This window comes from Hyperoodon ampullatus (genome assembly GCF_949752795.1).
Source record: "Hyperoodon ampullatus genome assembly, chromosome: 5".
NCBI classification, from domain to species: Eukaryota; Metazoa; Chordata; class Mammalia; order Artiodactyla; family Ziphiidae; genus Hyperoodon; species Hyperoodon ampullatus.
In genome coordinates this window covers 22,644,595-22,665,025 of record NC_136918.1, presented here as the reverse complement: position 1 = coordinate 22,665,025, position 20,431 = coordinate 22,644,595, and positions in this window count along the sequence as shown.

Genomic DNA, 20,431 nt, shown 5'->3' with positions numbered 1-20,431 from the left:
GGGGACCCCTGGTCTTATCTGTGTCTATTTCTGGTTTCTCTATTTGGTTCCATAGGTGTGTCTGTTGATTCATTAATTACTATAACTTTATAATAATACTTTAAAAATTGCAAGTGTCTGTCCCCCTTATTACTTTTTGTTGGTTTCAGCATTTTCCTGGCTATTCACACCTGCCTATTTTTTTCCTTACTTGAAGATCTGAATCAAATTTGAGTTACAATTATAGTTCAGGAAGAATTGTCATCATTGCAGTAATTAAATTTCCAAACCAGAATATATTTGTCTTTATATTCATCCCTGTGGTGACCTATCAATTTTTTGTTTTGCCTTTGAAACCTGGTGACTTTACCAAGATAGCCATAGTGTTGATTATTTATTCCATATCACTCCCCCCGCCCTCCCCACTATACCCTTTTCATTTCTTGGTTCAGACCTTCCCTTATTTCAGAAAAAAATTCCTTTGGATGTTCCTCACTTTATTAAGGATATAATGTATGCATTTCTTGTATAAATTTGATCTGACTTAGACATCAGTAATCTTTTTCTCCATTTTAATACCTTATTTTTCTTTTGCTCAGTTTCTCTCAGCCTGTTTTTCAAGTTGCTGACTATTTTTTACTCTGCCTGTCTGGTTGATTTAGTGTAATTTCATTTCTGTAATAGTTTTTTCTTTCACTTCCATTCTTTCCAGAGCTAGGCTAGCTAAATTTTCATCTCTTTCTATTGCCTTATGTTTTTTTTTTTGAAATCTTGCATTCCATCTTCGTATTCTTGTTTCAGAGAGTTCATTTGTTCTTTAACTGCTTTGAGATAATGAAGAGTTTTAGCTGAGATTTTCATTCTGCTTTGTGGGTTAAATTTCCATTGTTTACTTTTTCAGGGCAATTTATACTCATGAAGCTTAATATATGGAAGAATGTATATAAAAGATAATAAAGTAATGAATAAAGTATTTGAAAATAGACCAAATAACAAATGCAAATAAGTATTTCTTTACTATAGAAATATACAAAATATACTCAATGACAAAATAATGAAACAAACAATATAATGAAGTAATCGGCAATAAAATTAAATTAAAATAATAAAATAATAAAAACTAGAGTAATCAATAATAAAATAATCCAGGAGCAAAATATATAATAATACATACAACAAAACCTCCATTATCCATACTCAGTTTAAGAAACAGAATGTTGTCATCACCTTTGAAGCCCTAGTGTACCTTTTTACTATCTCTGCCACTTTTTTTTTTTTTTTTTTTTGTGGTACGCGAGCCTCTCACCATTGTGGCCTCTCCCGTTGCGGAGCACAGGCTCTGGACATGCAGGCTCAGCGGCCATGGCTCACGGGCCCAGCCGCTCCGCGGCATGTGGGATCCTCCTGGACCGGGGCACGAACCCGTGTCCCCTGCATCGGCAGGCGGACTCTCAACCACTGTGCCACCAGGGAAGCCCTCTGCCACTTTTTGTAACACAGCCTTAGCACTCCCTGAGATTTGTGTTAATTATTGCCTTGTTTTTGTGTATGTCAAAATAGTATATTGTGTATATGAGTATTTCAGTTGTTTTATATATTCATCAACACTTTGTATTGCTAAACTTTATTTTACCACACTTGCTTGGTGTGGAAAAATATCTCATGGCTTTAGTTGGCATTTACCTAATTTACTAATGAGGTTGTGTATCTTTTCATGTTCAATGAACATTTGTGCTTTACCTTTTATGAAACACCTGTGATATTTTCTATTGATTTCTAAAAGTTCTTCTATATCCCGTAGACAAATTCCTTATTAATGATATGTTTTATAAATATATACTCCCAGTTTTAAACATATCTTACTATCTTTGTGGTGTCTTTTGGTGAACACAGCTTATTAATTTTAATACATTCTAACTTTATTTTATTTTATGACCTCACTCAAAGAAATGAAAGTATTTTATTTTCTTATAAACATCTTAGTTTTGCCTTTCACATCATTTATTTGGAACTGATTTCTGTAACCGGTGTGAGGTAAGGATCTATTTTATTTCCTAATATGGAGACCACTTGCTCCAACACTGTTTATTTCATAGTCTATCCTTATCTCAGTGATTAATATCTTTTCTGTCATAAATAGAATTTCCATGTGTGTGTGTCTTTCTGGGTCCTTACTTCTGTCTCTTTGTTTATAAGTTTACTCTATATTAGTACTGCTTTGTTTAATTACTATTCTTTTACACTAAGTCTTGATTTCTTATAGGTTAAGCCTCCAACCTTGTACTTCTTTTTTTTTTCTTTTCTTTTTCTACTTTGTACTTCTTAGGAACATTTTGATTTATCTCTGCTTTTCCTAATAATTTTCTGAAATAGCTCATCAAGTTCTATGAAAAACTCCATAGGGATTTTGGTTGGAATAGTTTTGCCTATATGGATCAATCTTGGCAGACATAATTCATGAATATTGGTATTACTCATTTATTTGACTTTTAATGTATTTCAAAAACTTTTATATTCTTCTTCATGGAAGTGACATAAATTCTGCTTGGCTTACTGTAGATACATTATTTTTATTAATATTTCAACAGCAGCTTTTTAAAAATCACATTTTCTGCTTGTCCAGAGCATATAAATATGATTGATTTTTTATATCCAGAGAAGTTTAGAAACTCATATTAATTTTAAAAATTTTCAGCTTCTTGGGATCATATTATATGTGATTCTTGTTCTTCTTCCATCATTTTGCCCTGTATGAATATGTTGGAAGAGGTGGAGAAGGGTGGATGAGTGCATCTTGCTGCACTAAGACCTCTAGTAACATTTTCAACAGAACTCTGTTGTGTTTCTAACTTTTAAGGGAACATTTTAAATCAGTGAGTCAGAAGTTTTTGTATAAAAAACCACTTATTAGGTTAAGGAAATTTGCTTATATTCTTCACTTTCTAGTAATTCTTACTATGGTAGCTGATTTTTATACAATGTTTCTTTTCTCTTTTTTTAACATCTATTAGGACAATAATGTAGTTTTCTTTTTAAATCTTTTGGTGTTGAACCGAATGGTCAGTGTTCACCCTTTGCGTTATTTTATCTATCAGCCTGTAAGTCGTTCAGGCCCTCTTTCTTGATACACTTCTCGTGTTTGGCTTTTTAGGCCCCCCTCACCACCACCTCTCTCCTGGGTTTCCTCCTTACTCCATTTCAGGTAGCTTTCTAGTTCTTCTCTTTTATCTTTATCTCTATCTTTGTTCTTCTCAAACTTTATTTTCTTGGTGATCTCTGGGTTTTTATGCCTACATCTCCAAATTTATATTTTCTGCCCTGACCCCTCTCCGAAAGGCCAGACTTGGATATCCAACTGCAGCTTAGCCCCTCTACCTGGATGCCTAGCAGATATCTCACATCTAACAGGTCTAAAACTGAGTTCTGATCTCTCTCCCCCACTCACCAGAGCTACTCCACACATACATGGCTTCTTCACTTCTGCTGTTGGTGACTTTTTTCCTTGAAACAATCAGACAAAACCCTGGGAATTTTCTATTTACAGGAAGGTTGCAAAGATATTTCAGGGAGTTCCTATATATCTTTACAACAACTTGCCCTGATATTAATACTTTACATAACCATAGCACAATTATGAAAACCAGGAAAATAACATTAAACAGTACTATTAAGTAAATTTCAGACCTTGCTCAGATTCTATCAGTTGTCCTTTTGCTGTTCCAGAGCACAACCCAGGATCCTACACTGCAGTTCTGTTGACGTGTGGTCTTAGTCTCCTCCCATCTGTGACAGTTCCTCAATCTTCCCTTAACACTTTTGAAGAGTACTAGTCAGTTATTTTCTAGAACATCTTTCAATCTGGGGCTGTCTGACAACTTGAGATTGGATTGAGGTTACATATTTTGACTATAATACCATAGAAGTGATGTGCCCGTTTTAGTGCATCATATCAGGGGTACATGATGCCAATATGTCTTATTACTGATGATGATGCTGTTAACTTGGAGCACTTGGTTAGGTGGTGTCTGATGTGTTTCTCCACTATAAAGTTACACTTTTCCCTTTGTGATTAATGAGTAGCTTGGGCTATGCAAATATCCTGTTTCTCCTCAAACTTTCAACTACTAATTTTAGCATCCACTTATTGATGGATCATGCCTGAAAACCCCCGTTATTAGAGTGTTTGCTTAATGGTGATTTTTCTATGTTTAGTAATTCAAAATTTTTCCTAAAAGGAGGACCTGTCTTTCTCATTTATTTAATTCAATTATTATGGGTTATATTCCAATAAAAATAAATTACAGTAACAATGTGACTGTTGTGAAGGAGAGAACCACAAACAGCTCAGAATCATGAAGTATATCCAACGTTAATCAAATCTGAAATGTTTGAATCTGTGAACATATTACTTAGCAAGCATTTAACATTTGATTTTTTAACCCATAATACACTGGAGCTGTAGATCTTCTCAACTGTACAAGCCTTATTTCTCAAACATCTCATGTAGTATAAACCAAAGTCTTAATTCTATTGCAATTTTTAAAATGTGTATCTTTAAGAATCCACTGCTGGAAGTTTTTAGCTTTTGGAAACATAAAACTAGCCAAGTTATAGTTTACCAAAACACAGTACACATGAGAAAACAACATTTTCTCATGAATAGAAACAGTGCCAATTAGAAAAATGAAATTTAGACAGTAGTATTTTATTTATCAAGTATTTATTGCTCTGGGTTGATGTAAGAATTACAATGTATAATCTCATTCTCAGGCATAAGCATATTCAGAAGCAAAATTTACATAAATTTATCATAAAATAGTAAGTAGCAAGAGAAATATAATTTTATTAACCCTGAGGCTATCTGGGAATATTAATAAGAATATTTAGGACTGAGAGCTAATGGTACAAATTGGAATGACAATATATGTCTCTACTAAATGCAAATGCATTTGTTCTATCATATGCCTTTCCTCTAATTTTATGAGCAGTGCCCTGAGTTGGAAGAATGTTTAATAGTTAGATGTGCTATGTAAAAGTAACACCTATACAATTTTTTGAAAGCTGTTTGTTTCAGTTTAAAAGCAGTTTAGCTGCACAGTGATTCTCAGCACCCTCCTTTTAACCATTTATCTCAAAAAGGATAAATACATTAAACTGGAAAGTTTTGATACATTTCCTTGTAACATCTGAAATTAGTCATAATAAATTTTATCTGGTTTAGTCATTTTTTTCAAAGAAAGTAACTTTGCTTTTTAAATATATAAATTCACATAATCTTTCTAAAATTCTAGAAAGACTTAGGAAAGTCCCAGGAACCTTCACATAATCTTTCTAAAATTCTAGAAAGACACAGAAAGTCCCAGGAACCTTTAAAAAGTGGAGTGCAGATGTGGCTGAAATAAGAAGATTTATTGAAAGTCTGTAAAAGGAACAATTACAATGACTTCAACCTCCCCTGCAAAATCCTAAAGGTCCACTGGTAAAGATGTTGATCCAATGAGACCACAAGACTGCAGCCAAAATGCCAAGTACAGCTAGGGTTGAAAGAAGACTTATAGGTAGTGACGATTGAGGGCCTGTTAATGGGAAATCTCCCTTTCTGCAGGCCTCCAAGATGCATGTGGACTCTCTAATCAGCTTTTAAAGATATCATCAGGTTTTTCTTTTTATTTAATTTTCAAAATATATCATATACTAGGTATTTTCACAACACAGACACACATTCAGAATGAGAGGGAAAATGGCCCAATTTACCACCCAGACAGCCCCCTGCTGACATAAAAGGAAAATAAAAGTAGTATATGTGCAAGGTTTCAGAATGAGAACAGTAAAGAAAGGCACAAAATGAGTGCTTTGAGGCTATGTTGTGAGCTGCATACATGTTTAGAATTGTTATTTTGTCCTGGTGAATGAAGTCTTTTATCATTTCGTAATAACTACTCAAGTCAAACTTTTGTCCTTATGTCTCCCTTTGTGTATATTAATATAGCTAGACCAATTTTCTTTTTTTTTGGTAGTTTCCTGGTATGTCTTTTCCCACCTTTTTAAAATGTTTCTGTGCTTTATGTGTGTCCCTCATACATAGCACATAGTTGGATTTTGTTTTCAAAATTTTCTTCTTCCTGCCTGACATATTTCCTTCACGTTGCCCTTTTTGTTCTCTCTGTTTGCTTTCTTCTCTACTTTCTATTTTCAATGCTTTCCTTGCGTACATGGTAAAAGCCTTGGTTGACTGTTTTATGAGTTATAGTGGGAAACAGGCAGACTGGAAGCTCTGAAAGGGTAGTCGGGCATATCAATGGTGAAGATTGCTTTAAGTCAGAAGTTCTCAATGACAGCACTATTACATTTGGAGCCACATAATTCTTTGTTGTCAGGCACTCTCCTGTGTTTTGTAGGATGTTGAGCAGCATCCTTGGCCTCTACCCATCAAATGCTATTAGTATTCTCCGGTTGTGATGACCAGAAATACCTCCAGACATTGCCAAGTGTTCTCTGGAATGCAAGGTAGGGTGCAGAATCAACCTGGTTGAGAACCACTGCTGTAAGATGATCTGCATGTACTGTTTACTGGGGAGCTCCTGGTGTCAGAATACTTGTGGGTCCTCTTGAACTGATAAGATTTCCAGGGGGAAAAAATCCTTACTATCTACTGCCTGTAAGATAAGGACCTGGTTGAAAATATTTTGTGTCTCATTCTCCACATCCTCTCTTTGGCCAAATGCCCATTTTGTTCAGAAACTCCACCCTCCTCCTCATGGACATATGTTTACCCAACACTGGCATTCCCATTCTCCTGACCAATGCTGAGTTGACAAATGCACACATGACAAAATTCTGACCAATTAGACCTGAGGGAGAGACTTCACTGCCGAAGATGTCTGGAAAAGGTTGCCTTACTATGAAAACACAAGGACAGATAGTGTTCTGATCTAATGGATGGTGTTGACGTGGGTTGTGTTCCCTGGAACTGCAGGTAGCACCGAAGGGAGCTGAAGTTGAGGATGCAGAGCAGAAATAGAGTGAGACCATGGGTCCCTATGCCACTGTGGGACCATGAAATTAACCAAGCCTGGGAACTAAACCCTGTTTTTTTTAAAAAAACTTAGATTTTATAAATCTTAAGTCAGTCAGTTGAATCTGAATTCTTAAAACTTGCAACTGAAGTCATTTTAATTGATAATTTTCCAAAAGTAAGTTTCATTTTATATTTACATTGATCTCTAATAATTATATCCTTTTATATGCATTATTCCTTTGATACCAGGGGTGGAAGATACATATTTACTTGGACATGATTGAAGCCAGACTTTCCACAGTCATAAAGTGGTATTTTTTTAGGCTACTAAAGGAACACTTTTAAACTCAAAGGAATGGTGGTCTATGAAGCAAACAGACTTTTTTTTTTAATTTATTAGTTTTTGCTGTGTTGGGTCTTCGTTTCTGTGCGAGGGCTTTCTCCAGTTGCGGTGAGCAGGGGCCACTCTTCATCCCGGTACGCGGGCCTCTCACTGTCGTGGCCTCTCATTGCGGAGCACAGACTCCAGACGCGCAGGCTCAGTAGTTGTGGCTCATGGGCTCAGTTGCTCCGCGGCATGTGGGATCTTCCCAGACCAGGGCTCGAACCCGTGTCCCCTGCATCGGCAGGCAGACTCTCAACCACTGCGCCACCAGGGAAGCCCCCCGCAAGCAGACTTTTAAATATTATAAAGTAAAGTAATCAAGAAAAAGGGCAGAGCAGGAGCACTATTGTTTTGACATTCTAATTATAAATACATTAGACGGTGCAGAAAATTATCAAACCATCGGTCTTGGCGATGGTTAAGTTAATTCACTTTTTGAATTTCAGTATTTCATCTGCGAAGTGTCAGCCACTGAGTCTTGTTAATTGTAAGCCTTTCATTCCTGTTAAATCAATTGTAAATAATAGAACCCCTCAGAGAAAAATGATGAAATAAGCATTGATTTCCAAACTGGATGTCAGATATAGAGCATTAATAAAACACATCGCAAGCAAACAAGTACCTAATATACTCAGATCACTGAAATTGTAATCAGAGGGGAAAAAAATCAATGATCTTTGTGTAAGTTGCTAGTATTTTTACATTTCATTTATATCTGTGTATCATCATATCAAATTTCTCGTTTCAGGCCCTATGTGGCTATTTAATTTTTATTATCCTTACCAGCAAAACCAGGTAGTTTTGTGTCCTGTTAGATTTATTTCTCCCTTCTAAATAGGTGACAAGTGTCTGGTCACATAGTTTTTTAGTTGCCTGACACCAATGATTCTGTTGTGTTTAATGCAATACAATAATCATTTACAGGAAGTCACATAAAACACTGCAGAAAAATGTGACAGCTTTAATAAAACTTTTAAGGAAAATAAAGCTCTCTAGCAGGTGTCCATAAAAGTGCTTTATGCCCGCAAACTCTATTAAATGTTAATGTTAGTGTCCTGTGAATACCACGTATGGGGTCGGCTGAAAAGAAAATGTGTCAGTGAGACAGTGTTGATTCTCCAGGAAAGGCAGGGGTGGAAGGGCAGTGCTGTGCTCTCCATCAGACTGAAATATGAACGTGATCAGGGGCTCTACTCAGTGTACATTTTGTGAAGGACTAGTTTGAAGGAAAGTATGTAGATTTACTTTTTAAAGCCATACATGGGCAAGGATGGAAATACCAAGTGCACAAATTTCAAAAGAGCATTCCCAAACTCTCCTAAGTTATATAGCACAGTTCCCCTCCCCCCCCACCCCCACAGATGGTCTCTAAAGATAAAATAGCAGCAACATAGTGATAGTAGATTTGGGCTTTATTTTTCTGGTGTAGTGCTGGTTCCTCACATTTCATGACGAATTGCATTCTGACTCTCAGTCTCTATTGTGCTGTCATTTTTATTTCTATATTTCTTTATGAAGCCCCCTTGTGAAGTTATTCAAATAGTTTGAACTGTTGTCAATGGTTATATACCATTGAGTGGGGTCTAATGTTGCCTTTGACCTCAATGACAGGCTGACTTTTTGTGGGAATCCCATTCTGAAGAGTAGAGAGACCCAAATGGTCACTGCAAAAATAGAAACGGAAGCTATTACTCACGAGAAAGAAAATATTACAAGCTGAATGCAAGATGTTAAGTGTCTGTCAATGTAAAACAACACATTTACAGAGTACAGGAAACTTTGAGATCTGTCATCTTTTCCCCAAACCCACGCAGAGACCAACTGCTTGTATTCAAAAGAGGAAAACAGGAAGGTTATAGAACTTATGCCAGGTGGACTATTTGAAGGATCTTGAAAAGTTTAGCTGGGAGGAAAGGAGACTCAGGTAGTCTACCAACTGGTCAAGACCTGTTATATTAGGATGACCATATAACTGATCTTCCAGGAGGGCACCTTCGTGAGTAAAAGGAAGGAAGTACTAATGATTGAGTGGGGACAGCCATCATATACAAGGACTGCGCTGAGCAAACAGACCATGCACTCATCCTAATTTTTAAAAAGAAGATTTTGACTGCTGGCCTCAAAGGGTTCAAGTAGGATCCATGAGAGAGGGACAGACAGACCTTGGCTTGCTAGACAAGGAAGAAATTTGTAAGGAACTCTGTGTGCCTGAAAGGGGATGCCTGCCTTTGGGAACTGTCAGTTGGTCAATGGAGTTGCTCAAATAAGATTATGAGGCCTTTGATCAGGGTCATTTTACTGGGGATTTGAGGGTCAGAATTATGGTTGGACTGTATGAGGTTACTGTTGTCACAAACCTTGAGTGGCTGTGGTTCTATTAAATGAAGAAGTTCCATGGAGAGCTGTGGATTCTAACGCAAGTTGTTTTAAAGATCTGGTCCTACAATCGTACTCTAGAATGAATGCAATCTTGCATGGCTTAGTGTAGTCTAAATCACTGACCTCAGAATGAGCTGGGCAGAAACCTCAGGATCCTAAATTTGGGTGACAGGACCTAGTGTTAGGTCCACTAGAATTGGGCAAGATACCAAATTAAGGTATAGGGAATTCCCTGGCAGTCCTGTGGTTAGGACTGCATGCTTTTGCTGTCGTGGCCCAGGTTTGATCCCTGGTCAGGGAACCAAGATCCCACAAGCCAAGTAGCCTAAATCAATCAATCAATCAATCAATCAATCAATCAATCAATAAGATTATGGTATAGACTTGGAGACCTTGGGACATGGACAAAAATTCTCTTTGAAGCCAAGTCGGCAATGAGAAGCCAGAATGATGTTGCAAATAACCAGTTTGAAATTCCTTACAGTGACGTTGTATCATGTGTGCATTTAATGTAAGCAATTTGAGCTATATAGGTATACATTAAGTAGTGCTATAAAACTGTCCTCTATATTTGTACTTTATCGAGTGGTTTAGGGGCTTTTCAAGAGTGATCTTAGCTTCATGATTTTAGCCTCCTTTGCTGACATAGATTCGAGCTCCTGTGCTAGGGTACTGCTGACTTTTATCTGGCCAACAACTCCTTTTCTTCACAGTCAACTCAAGTCCCATGTTCTCTGTGAACCTTCCCTGCTAGCCACGGCTGAGGCTGGGTCACCCTATCTTAGCCTCTGGTGGGATTTCTTGTCTGCAAGGCAAATTTTAGCATCGAAATATCCCTGGCTTTGTTGTCTTCTATTTGTAGATTGGGTCCATCTGGCCTCTCTAATTAACACTGCTCATCCCTTGTCCGAGGGACTGAGTCACTCATCTCATTGGAGTCCTCTGAGCATGGTACATCCCACGGATGGTTGTTTAGTTGAGATGGGCTCACCTGATCCTTAATTGAGAAGAGGGGCTTGCAGGAGCCTCATGTGACCTCCCAGGTGAGAGTGTCTGTAGATGAGTGTCCACTCTTACATTTAGGTCTCTAGTCCATTTTGAGTTTATTTTTGTGTATGGTGTTAGGGAGTGTTCTAATTTCATTCTTTTACAGGTAGCTGTCCAGTTTTCCCAGCACCACTTATTGAAGAGACTGTCTTTTCTCCATTGTCTATCTTTGCCTCCTTCGTCATAGTTTAGTTGACCATAGGTGCGTGGGTTTATCTCTGGGCTTTCTACCTTGTTCCATTGGTCTATATTTCTGTTTTTGTGCCAGTACCATATTGTCTTGATTACTGTAGCTTTGTAGTATAGTCTGAAGTCAGGGAGTCTGATTCCTCCAGCTCCATTTCTTTCCCTGAAGACTGCTTAAGCTATTCGGGGTCTTTTGTGTCTCCATATAAATTTTAAGATTTTTTGTCCTAGTTCTGTAAAAAATGCCATTGGTAGTTTGATAGGAATTGCATTGAATCTGTAGATTGCTTTGGGTAGTATAGTCATTTTCACAATATTGATTCTTCCAATCCAAGAACATGGTATATCTCTCCATCTGTTTGTATCATCTTGAATTTCTTTCAGCAGTGGTTTATAGTTTTCTGCATACAGGTCTTCTGTCTCCCTAGGTAGGTTTATTCCTAGGTATTTTATTCTTTTTGTTGCAGTGGTAAATGGGAGTGTTTCCTTAATTTCTCTTTCAGATTTTTCATCATTAGTGTATAAGAATGCAAGAGATTTCTGTGCATTAATTTTGTATCCTGCTACTTTACCAAATGCATTGATTAGCTCTAGTAGTTTTCTGGTGGTAACTTTGGGATTCTGTATGTATAGTATCATGTCATCTGCAAATAGTGACAGCTTTACTTCTTCTTTCCCAATTTGTATTCCTTTTATTTCTTTTTCTTCTCTGATTGCCATGGCTAGGACTTCCAAAACTATGTTGAATAATAGTGGCGAGAGTGGGCATTCTTGTCTTGTTCCTGATTTTAGAGGAAATGCTTTCAGTTTTTCACCATTGAGAATGATGTTTGCTGTGGGCTTGTTGTATATGGCCTTTATTATGTTAAGGTATGTTCCCTTTATGCCCACTTTCTGGAGAGTTTTTATTGTAAATGGGTGTTGAATTTTGTCAAAAGCTTTTTCTGTATCTATTGAGATGATCATATGGTTTTTCTTCTTCAGTTTGTTAATATGGTGTATCACATTGATTGATTTGCGTATATTGAAGAATCCTTGCATCCCTGGGATAAATCCCACTTGATCATGGTGTATGATCCTTTTAATGTGCTGTTGGATTCTGTTTGCTAGTATTTTGTTGAGGATTTTTGCATCTGTATTCATCAGTGGTATTGGTCTGTAATTTTCTTTTTTTGTAGTATCTTTGCCTGGTTTTGGTATCAGGGTAATGGTGGCCTCATAGAATGAGTTTGGGAGTGTTCCTTCCTCTGCAATTTTTTGGAAGAGTTTGAGAAGGATGGGTGTCACCTCTTCTCTAAATGTTTGATAGGATTCACCTGTGAAGCCCTCTGGTCCTGGACTTTTGTTTGTTGGAAAGTTTTTAATCACAGTTTCAATTTCATTACTTGTGATTGGTCTGTTCATATTTTCTATTTCTTCCTGGTTTAGTCTTGGAAGATTATATGTGATGTTTTCCTTTGAGTCTTTGCCCTGTGACAGACCCCTGCTGCTTCCTGGGAGGAGGATGTCACTGACTTGTGCAACTGGGCAGGGTTTGGTCCTGCCAGCAGTGGACTGACCGTGGTGTTAGCCCTCTTGGCCTGCAAGAGAAAGCTGATTGCCTCGGGGGAGGGGGCAGCACAGTGGGGAGTGAGGCAGCGTAACTCAGTGGGCTTTATCTGGACCTTGACCCCTCGGTACTGTGTCACTGCCTGACCCATCTTCATTGCTTGAGTGCCCATGGCATACAGGCATGTGCTGGATACTGTTATAATTACATGACACTCAGCGACTAGCCTGCCATGGGTCTTCATTTTTCGGATAAGAAATGTTTCCACCCTTGTTGCATAGAAATACTAGAATAGTCAGGTATGACCCTTTCCACACATCCTGAAACCTGAAAGATAGGCTGTTCTACATAAAACAAGAATTTCTTTTTTAAAGTATAATAACAATAACAAGGATAAGGGTAATAGCAAATACTTGGTAGTTTTCAGTACGTGCCAAGCAAATGATTCATATATATTAATTTGATAAACACTCACCACAACCCTATGAGAATTGAGGACAGAAAAGTAAAGTAACTTAAACAGGTACTAGTGGTAGAGCTGGAATCTGAACCCAGGTAATCCCAACCTTTTTTTTTTTTAAGAACCATGCCTAGTGGCTAAGGCCCTGTGATCAAAGTTGGATTTAAGTGCTGGCAGTCTAATACTTAACATGCATGCTTTTTAAAAAAAAATTAACCTGTAAAATAAGGATAGTAAGTAATAGGATCTAACCCGAACATTGTTTGGGAATTGTGGTATCTCTGGCATATACTAAGTGCTCAGTAGATGTTAGCTTCGTGTTATTTCTAACAATGGGAGTAGCAGGGCTATCAATTGATGGGTATAAAACAGTCTGGTATTTTGTATATTATGGGCACAGATGAGAGGGGGTTGTAGAATAAGAGAGGTGGAAGGTGCCCATATTCTTGTTTCAGCTTTTGTAGTTGAATCTGCTGTGTAGGGTTATTGTAGCAGGCCTGAAGTTCAACTTTCACTCCTAGCAAGTTCACCTCACTTTTCAGCTGACAGTCCTGGATCTTATTTAACTGGAAAACAGCAACTGTCAGACTAATTTCCTCTTGATAATATTGTGTATTTCCTTCTCTAATTGGATAATAGAATTATTGAGAATTTTGCAAGTAGAAGTGGGGGATGATCTGCTGAGGGCAGGCTGCGACAGCCATGTGCCGGATTCCGTGAGAGCTCACTGCACACGATCCAACCCACAAAGTGTGGATTCATCACAATCCTCAGGCTGACATCCCTTTTTCTTTGTTTTTACTTCCTTTCCTTTCGCTGCTGATGTATGTGCTATCACCACAAACCATCATCACCACTTTTAGGAGCCTTGCTTCCTTTGAGTAATTCTTCCTGGGCAGTTGAATTTCGCTCATAAGAGAGTCAACTGCATGCATTGAAATCTAGGTTTTTCATTGGTGAAACAAAGCAGGAGAGACAGTCAAGATTTTTGGAAAAGCCATGTTTTTTCAAACTCCAATTACTGCAGTGTTTACATTTTTTATTACCTTATGTTTGTTAAAGGGGTGAAAATCAGTTCAAGAAATAACAGGAGCAAATAATAATTTTTACTATTTCTGAAGAAATTTTTATGTTGATGAAATTATATGGTACTAGTTTGCAATTTTGGTGCTCCTGAAATCTTCATAGGAAACATTTGCTAAGAATATTTTTAAATTTTCAATATCTAGTACTAGTGTTTGGGTTGTGTGTGTCTCTCTCTCCCCTCTCCAAATGCATTTAGTTACCTCTTAATATATATATGTATGTATATGTGTGTGTGTGTGTGTGTGTGTGTGTATCTGCAATAAGGATACAAATTCTGATTTTTTGAGGGTTTTTTTTTAAACATGTGGTCCAAGATATAAATGGTTTCTGGAAATAGGAAAAGTTTCATATTATTAAAAGGGTTGTTGAGAATTTGGGGATACCATTCAAAGACATTACCTTCAGACTAAGAGTAAGAATGTAAGAAAAGAAGTATCTGAATTCAAAAGTGTATCTTGGATTGTTGTGAAAAAACCTTTAATAGTAAATGTTTGTGTAGCCAATTCAATATTATTGTGTGATCAGTAGTACACACAGTAATTACATTTATAACAATTCTGCATTACTAGATGACAATAGTGAAGAATTAGGGTAGCCTAGGTGTGATTATCGTTTACCTCTGTCTTAACATGGATGCACTCTTTTCATCCCCGAGAGGTTATTATTCTTTTTTTGATGGGTGGCACTTATCTTTCAAAAAAAAATTTTTATTGAAGTATAGTTGATTTACAGTGTTGTGGTAGATTCAGGTGTAGAGCAAAGTGATTCAGTTACATATATGTGTGTGTGTGTATATATATATATATTATTTTTCAGATTATTTTCCATCATAGGTTATTATAAAATAATGAGTATAGTTCCCTGTGCTATACAGTAGGTCCTTGTTCATTATCTATTGTATATATAGTGGTGTGTGTATGTTAATCTCAAATTCCTAATTTATCCCTCCTTCCCACCTTTCCCCTTTGGTAACCATAAGTTTGTTTTTTATGTCTGTGCGTCTGTTTCTGTTACATAGATAAGTTCATTTGTGTCCTATTTTAGATTCCACATGTAAGTGATATCATATGATATTTGTCTTTCTCTGTCTGACTTACTTCACTTAGCATGACAATCTCTATGTCCATCCGTGTTGCTGCAAATGGCATTATTTCATTCTTTTTTTTATGGCTGGGTACTATTCCATTGTACATATGTACCACATCTTCTTTATCCATTCCTCTGTGGATGGACTCTTAGGTTGTCATCACTCTTCTGTGGTCTACAGCACTGGCCTTGGCAGTTGCCTTGCGGGCGCCGACCACAGCGGTTCAAGGAGAGGGTTGGTGACGTTTCCCTCTTCCCAGTTGGTGCTGAGCCTCCGCCTGCTCACGTTTCTCCCTTGTCAAGTCCCTTCCCTCTTCCCAGTTGGTGCTGAGCCTCCGCCTGCTCACGTTTCTCCCTGTCAAGTCCCTGACCGTGGCTGATATTGAAGTTCCTTAGCTTAGTCTCTCACGGTTACGGAAGGGGAATTCCAGGAAACTCAAGACCCACTTTCGTTTCTTCCAGAAGCAAAGGAAAGCTTTATCCTTTGCTCAGAGCATGGACAGGTGGGAGCCGCGCTCTGGAGCACAGGCTCTCTCTGATAGGCCGTGGGCGGGGCTGCTTTCCAGGGATCTCGTCAGTGGGGAGAGGGGGACGGAGTTCTCGTGCGGCGTCGCGAGGCTGGCGCAGCGTCTCTGCACGCAGCCCGCCGCCGCCATCTTGAGTTGAGTGTGCTGCGAGGCTTCTGCGCACGGTCCCGAGCTGAGGTGTCGGCACGGCTGTTTCACGCTGGGAACGCCGGTCTGAAGGGCCGGGGGTGAGGCCTCTGCACGCGACCTCCTGTGAGCAAGTGAAAGCAAACCAAGCACCAAGGGAAAAAGAAGGTGAGACTTTACTGTATTACCCACATGCCCCTGGAATCGCTAGTGGGTTTGCCGGTGAAAAATCCCTCCTGTGACTTTCGTCTGGCTCCTCATTCTTGAGGGTCGAAGGTCCGTCTTCCGAACTGCTTCCCGCTGATTTTGGTGTTCTTACCGCGGGGACAGGAGCGGAACTTGCCTCCAGCTGCCCTTAGATGTGCTTCACGGTCTCTAGGCCTCGGCATTGACTGCTCGTGTCCCTGAGTGCCCACCATTTGTCTGAACTTTTAGAGACAAAGGACACCAGATAATTTAGGATGCATGGACCCAGTGTTAGCAAGAGTCATGGCCACATGTCAGATTTCTCCTAAAACTGAACGTATCTTTTGCTTGCGGGGAAGGGTGCCCTGACGCCGAGGCTCACTGCCGCGGCCTGAATGTTGCCAGTCACGTTTTGGTGGTTTTTCGGAAGAGAAGCATCAGGTCAGAGAGGGGTTCACACGAATGGTCCAGGGGGCCATTGCCCAAGTTTGCATCTCTGGAAGTTGGGGCTCTGGGGCCTCTTCCCTCGAGTGTGCTGTCCCCACGGAGTGACCCCTGCAGCTTCAGGGATGGATGGTTAGGGTCACCAGGTGGCGTCGGTCACACTCAGCAGTGAGCTGACCTTGTGGCTGCCATTTTCCAGTTTTTTAGGTTCACCTGGTCTCCTGGCCCAAAGAGGGGGGAGAGCCAGGTGGGTGGATGCAGGTGGCAGCTGGTCACCGTATTCCGTGAGGGCTCTCATGGTTTCTCCCACCTGGAGGGCACTCTTGAGTTGTTCCATTTCAAGGGGGCTAAGGTGTCCCTTCTCTCGGGCTTGGGGAATGGGTTTACCATCCACGACTTCAAACGCACTGGACTTTTCACTTACCCCTTGGGGCTGCTGCCTGTGGAGCAGGGCAATCCGAAGCAACATAACTTAGAGACCCATTGATGGGCCAACTTTCCCCACCTCCCAGGGCCAGGCTGGGTTACACAGGAAGATTACATGTTTGGGGGTCAGGGAGCAGTACCCTAGAAACTTCCAGTTCTGCAGGATGCGCCCTAATGAGCTGTCCTTCAGTGTGGTGGACGTTTGGTTTCCAGTGCCTTAGACGTTCTGTTTTCAAGGTGTAGGGATTTGTTTCCAACTACTGAGGGGGTAGTTGGAGTGATTTGTTGGCACACAGATGCCAAAAGATATGAGCCAAATAAGATATCTGGTTCTGGAAATTTGGAACCAGCACCAAACTGTTAATGAATTCCTCAAAAGACTCAAAAAGGAGGCGTCCAATGGGCTTAGACTCATATAACTGGGGGTCCCTCTTGAATTTGTAGTGACCCATGCTTTAGATAGTCCCTCCTCCATCAGAATATTCCACAGGAGATTGGAGGGGATGCCTCCGGGCCAGAGCAGCTTAGCCACGTTAGTTCTTGACTTCTCTGGTCCTTTAGGGAGTGGCAGGATCTTCTCTTTCCTCCTTTCAACCAAAAAGGAGGAGTTTTCGGACTTCCCACCAGGTGAGGGCTAAAAGTACGAGAGATCCCCATGGGGTGCTCTCCAGATCACCAGGGTGGCTGGTGTTCTGTGCTGATACCAGGAGGAGAGCCCCTGGGACCTTGGTCGAGGTCGATAGAGAATCACCCAGGATTCGCCTCACCAGCGGAGGGGGATGGAGCAGTAACGGGGTTCCTGGTCTCGCAAGCGGCTTGCAGGACCCCTCAGCCCACTTCAGAGAAGCCAGTGCTGACCGCAAGAGGTCACGTCACCAGTCAAGTACCTGCTCTGGGACTGTTTCACACTTGGGCATCCCCGGTGCCTGTTCCTGAACTCAGATCGATTTGTCAGTGGTCCTCGTTATCCAGGGCTTTTCACAGTCTTGCCTCTTGGCTCACGGGGCTGGCCACTTTCCTTGATCAAATGGAAAGTGACGAGGGAAAATGCTGCTGTTGACCCCTGGAGATTGGCGAGGAGGGGAGAAAGCCCTGGTGCGGCCGCTCTTGCTTTGTACCAGGGTCAAGCGGTCAGCTCTACTGGTGAGACAGTGGGCAAGACTGCATGGCTCCCTCTTGTCCACAGACCTGTCCTTAGCTGTCCAGTTCTGCAAGAAGGCCAGCCAGAGGCAGACACAGGCGAGTTTCATTCTCTGATCCCCAACGATGCAGCTATGTGATCCCCTCATGGGGGCATGGTCCAGATTACCCTGGAGGCTATGTTGTGTATGCACCACACCTGGGTATCAGTTGCTGGGCAGAGTTGCTCGTTATTGAAGAAAAGTTCGGTTGTTTGTGTAGGTGCTTCCACACGCCTCTGCACTATTGCATGACAGATGCTGGGGGCTCTGGAGTCTGACAGCTGTAGCTTGAGTTTGGGTTCACTTACCAGCTGTGTGACCTTGGACACATTACTGAACCCTGCTGAGCCTCCATTCCTTCATCTGTAAAATGGGGATAACAAGGGGGTTTTGGGATGGAGGCCTATCAGCAGCCTTGGTAAACTATGGCTTAACCCTTGTGAGTAAAGTAGCACCAAGGTTAAAATGAACATGGAAAAACTCAGTGCATTTGAATCTGTTGGCAAAGTTGTGAGCAATATAGCCCATAAAATTTGATTTTAAGCAAATGAAGTACTGAATGAAAAAAAGTAACCCTACCAAGGACTGTACATTTTAATTTTCGATGATATTGCATGACATTTTACCTTTGAAGTCTCTATCTGCACGTTTGTATCTTTGATTTTGACTGTCCTCAAAGCAAGGCTATGTTTCAGTCATGCTAGAGGTGGTCTGTGGTATGTATCTGTTAACACTGTGGGTTCTGGAGCTTAGATGGCCTGCACTTGAATCTCGTCTGTCCACTTGCTGGCCGAGTGGTCTTGGGCGAGGTAGTTAACCTGGTTGTGCTTCAGTTTTCCTATCTCCCCGGTGAGAATAATAATATCACCTCCCTTATGGGTTAGTTGTGGGTATTATGAGATACTATTTTAAATGCTTCATATGCATTTCTCAGCATATGGTAAACATCCAGTAAATATTACCCACTCCTTACCCATCCCCATTCCCGTAAGCATATAGTTAATGCTAATGATCATTTGCCTTTATCAGAATTTCTCTTTATGACTAATTAAACATTAGCTTTAATAGTGAAAAAAAGTCAGGCAACAGGAACAGATACAGGGGTATTAAAGAAAAGTCTAACCATTTTCTGGCCTATGAGAAATGTGGAAAAAACAGTCAAACATCTAGAATAGGTGAGTAGAGAAGAAGTAAAGACAGAGCAGAGCTTCTACCTGTTGACCTACAGGGGATGGAGGGGAGTGCCACCTCCCAGGCTGCTCACAGCTGGGTGCACACCTCTAGGGCTCAGGTTTCCTGAGTCACCCTTGATTCTGGAGATGCACCCATAGAAGTGGGTGAGATGGTGGCTGAGAGCTTGTCAGAGGGCATCACTAGCATGTGGGGGTAGAGACCTTCTGAGAAGATTGTTCCAGGCCCAGTGGCTGCCCAGCTAGACCTCTGAGGGAGTAAGAACTTGTGGGGAGACAGGTGGTGGGTTAAGCCATCCCCTGCACATCAGCAGGGGATGTTCCAGGGCTAGAAGTAGCCAGGTGGACTAGGACATGGTCCCCAAGGAGCCTGACTCATCCACACTGAGATAGGTAGAAAGTGACATACCTTCTCCAATTCACTTGAATGTCATCTTAGGAAAAAAGAGGAATGTGGATGGCCTTCCCTAATCTTGCACCTGATGCTCTCCTAGGGAGAAAATAGGCTGTAGGTGGAAGACTGAGGATGCTCTGAGAGATGGTATATTATTATAAAGTGGAGCTGACTACGATCCCTAGGGACTGGTTAAAGCTTACTCCAATTGGTGGTATAAACTGGTCAACTGTTTCCCTCCACCAACCAAATGGAGGGGACTGACAGAGGAGGCTAGGTTAATTGAGATTTAAGATATGTTCTCTGCATTTTTTTCAAGTTATACTTTGAATTAAACTTTGCAACATAAGCCAGTAGGCAAAATGTGTGTTTTTCGTGAGTTTTTCAGTAAGCATTTTCCAGGGAGAATAACCAAAACACATTCATTGCCTTCTCAAAAGAACCGGTGACCCCCCAAATCAAGGGATTATGACTTTGCCAAAGATTTAGAGAGAAAATTGCTGAAAGTCCTTTCTTATCTGTAAAAGGCAAGGGACAGTAGTTACCTCTGTATTTTTTTTCCAGCATGGATTCATGTGTAATATATTCCATTAAAGAAATATAAAAGATGCACATCCAAAGCATGATGTTAAATTCAGTCGATGATCTAACATGATATGTAGTCAGATGTTAGAGATTGGAAACTCTCCAGATACCATGTTGTCAGTGATCTTGTGATGACTGCTTTTCATTCAGGATGCTGTTCTCTGAGTCTTCAGAGGGGCCACATTCAGAGTAGCTTG